Consider the following 3,902-nt stretch of genomic DNA (forward strand, 5'->3'; position numbering starts at 1 on the left):
AAATTTCCGGACGGATTCCCTGCCAACTGCCCAACTTTTAAAGGGCATAACTCGCTCATACGAACTCGGAATTGAGCAAACTCGGTGGCGTTGGAAAGACCATTCCACGAGCTATGCAACCATAACTGGAAATACTACTAACTCATCCTGAGTTAGAAGTTATGACTCCTCAAAGTTGGCCAAAACTCATCCTTTTTCCATACTTAGCCAAATTTTCAGATTTTTAAATCTTTCCAAAAATGACTATTTCCAATTCTAAGCTTCTTCATAATTATTTCAAATCGCCGGATGTTACACAACCAATGTGGTTTAGAAAGAGCGGATTTAATTATTTTCGGTTCTGCAGAGATATCAGGTTGTAAGAAAGTTTTGAAACTATGGGATTGAAAGGTAGGATTAGGCAAAGTTTGTGTTTTACCCGGGGTGAGCATAGGGTGAGTATTTTCTATTTGCATATCTGGTGATGTAGGGGCAATGGGCTCAATAGGATTAACTTCACGTAAAGGTGCAGCACAAGGTAAAGAGGTCAATACCTGGGACTTTGGATGAGTGAGATTTGATGGGTTGCTACTGCCAACTTGCGTTGATAAATTGTTGTTGCTAGCTTGCATTATGGAAGAGAGATCAACACTAGTAGACACATAAGGTAAATACAATTCATGAAAAATAACATGTCTTGAAATAAAAACCTTCCTCGTATGAGGATGATAGCATTTGTATCCCTTGTGAAGTAGACTGTAGCCTATGAACACATAAGGGAACGTTTTTGGTTGGAATTTATTTTTATTCTGTCCCTTAAGATATGAAAAGCATCGACACCCAAAAACTTTCAGAGAGTTATAATTAGGTGAGTGTCCATGTAGCTTTGAGAACGGAGATTTCATAATCAATGTACTGGTAGGCATTCTATTTATTAGGAAGGCGACAGTCATAAAAGGCTTCAACCCATAAGAACAACGGTATTTTTGCATTAAAAAGCAAAGTCATGCCAGTTTCAATAATATGTCTATATTTTCTTTCGGCGACTCCATTTTGTTCAGGTGTATGTGGACAAGAAACTTGTTGTTATATGCCATTTTGAGCTAAGTGGTTCACAAAACCCAAACTATTAAATTCATCGCCACCGTCACTTTGAAACACTTTCATATTCGTAGATAACTGATTTTCTACTAGTTTTTGAAAGTTCAAAAAGATAGAAACAAGTCAGATTTCTTCTTTAAAGGGTAGATCCAAGTAAATCTAGCGCAATCGTAACGTAGTATTTTATTCCTTGAGGTGATGCCACAGGGGATCTGGTTCCCACAAATAACTGTGTAATTTTGCTAATGGCTCAAGTACCCTTTTATTTGATACCTGGAAAGGTAATATACAGTTTTTCCCAATTGACAACTTAAACAAACTGAAAATTCTTTATTCCAACTTTGGACATCAATCATTTTATTGCTATGTAAGAGACTAAGAATTCTTGAATGTGGGTGTCCTAATCGTTGATGTCAAATTGTGTTTGAATTCTTCTCTGTCTTCGTAGTTGTCAAGGTGGCATGTAAGTTCCTTCCAAGGCATACAAGTCTTGTTTTTTATTCCCTTTTGCCAGAACTGTGCCCGTTCTCATGTACTTAACAGTAGAACCTTTGCCAATAACTTTTAGAAAACATGAATTCTATGTCACAAATTTACTAAAAGAAACAAGATTCTTTTTTAGTTTAGGCACGACAAAGACATCCTTTAGATGAAGATTATATTTTCAATATATTTATCTCCGACGTGTGTTATTCCTAATTTGTCACCATTGCCTATCATAACACAATCAGTACCTTTAAACGGAGAAGGATAGTCAAGAATACATGTTGATTGCTAACACCTGAGTCCGTGTAGAGATTATTATCAATCCGTTCACCAATTGACATTGTTGCTAACGCTTGCGGTATTTCTTGTTGTGACTGATATAAGTAATCCCATCTATTATTTCTGTCACAAATTTGGCATGGATCTGTCCGAACAATACTCTCCTCCAGATTGAGGTTAAGAGGAGTTTCTACGAAATCCCCTTCCACGTTGTTGTTTTCCTCTTCCTCTATTATAGTAATCACGACCTCTTCCTTGACTCTTTTGTGCCACAAAAGCCATATTGGAGTCGAGGCGTGTTCTCAACTTTCTCATCTGTATCTTTTCTCATTTCGAACCCTCTAAGAGAGTTCACAAATTGTGTTAATGTAGGATAAGGCATTTTCCTAGCATCACAGTGTGTAAAGTTCTGTACTTACTTCCAAGGCCTCTAGCAAAATTGATAACCTTGTTATCTTCGTCCAAAGGTTTGTGTATAGCCATAAGACTATCACATATTCCTTTGAACTCTTTAATGTATTCATCTATTGATTTAGATCCCAAATTTATGGTTTGAAGTTGTTACTTCAATTGAAATTCCTTGTCCTTGCTTGCTTGTAGGTAAGTATCCTCAAGGCAGGACCACATCTATTTAGATAGGAGAGAAATATTATCTCATCTACTGGTACGAAAGACATTATTGAAAAGCTCTAATAATACAAAAGATTCACGATCTTCTGATTTTTTTTTGCTCCTATTTTTACTTGTCATTGTATTTATACTTATTATTATCCTTGTTCTTCATACAATCTACAATAACAACAAGAATAATATATGAGTGTAGTTGTACAAGTGAGATTTAAAAAGAATAATGTGTATTCAGTTTTACTCCTACCTTGTAAAACTAGGGTAGTTGTTCTTATTATTATCCTTATTCTTAGTATAATATAAATTATACTCTCTAATTTATTTTTGTTATACCAATTTAGCCACAAAGAAAAGGAGTTTGATCAATCATAGTATATTTGTCTTTATCCTTGTTTTTACAAATTCAACTTTTAAATGAATAGTAGCAATTTTTCTGGTAAATAGCCATACTGAATCACTTTGAAGAATTGGTATGTCCTAATGATTATGTAAGAGGATGAATGATTACAATTTCACTTCACATTCAAGAAATCTAAAGTTCAAATATCATTAAAGGTTCTAGTCTCTTTTATATGAACAAGTCTTTTTTTGATCTATAAGACAATAAATATTTTTCCAGCTATATATCCATGTTCAACGTTAATTGTATTGTATTAACTATTAACTATACATATAATTTTTTTACCAAAAAAAAAAAACTATACATATAATTTGCTGGCAAAAAGAAATTTTAAAGAATTTAAATAGGACTATATGTTCTCTGTAGTATTTCTTGCTTGTATAACAAAAACAATGCCTGAGTTATATTTTGTTTTATTATTAATATATACTATTAAAAATATTTAGAGGACTGGGTTGTGGGCTTGTGGCCTAGTGATTTAATACTGGGGAATCATTTAGTCCCTGGTTTAAATTTTAGTGGACAAAAATATTAGAATTATCTTATATATGTTGGCGGTGAAAAATAACACATATCTAGTGAAATTGATCGAAGTGCATGATATAGATGATGCTAAAACATGTAAGTAATAAGTGACTAAATTTAGGAAAGAGTAATTGTTTGTAGCTATAAACAATCAATTGAATCGGTATAACATTTTTCTTATGTAGTTCTCATATATCTTATACTCAATGTGACACTTTCCTTATTTTTTTAATATTTCAATAACATATAGTTTATAGGTAAACATAAGTAGCATTGATTATGTTTGTAAATGTTTCATATCTTAAAGTTTGTGTCTTATTTTTAAGAAACTATGGTCTCCTCCTCCTTATATCCACATACATATCAAGATGTTGTTTCCGAATAAAAATTGTATTTCATAATGTAGAAATATTGATTCACATATGTCTTCTTTAAGATGGATAATGTATCGTTGTCAATTTCATGGGGTACACTTGAAAAAAATCATATATATTTATAATAGATA

Source organism: Solanum tuberosum, unplaced genomic scaffold, assembly GCF_000226075.1.
Source record: "Solanum tuberosum cultivar DM 1-3 516 R44 unplaced genomic scaffold, SolTub_3.0 scf00400, whole genome shotgun sequence".
In the NCBI taxonomy this organism is placed as follows: domain Eukaryota; kingdom Viridiplantae; phylum Streptophyta; class Magnoliopsida; order Solanales; family Solanaceae; genus Solanum; species Solanum tuberosum.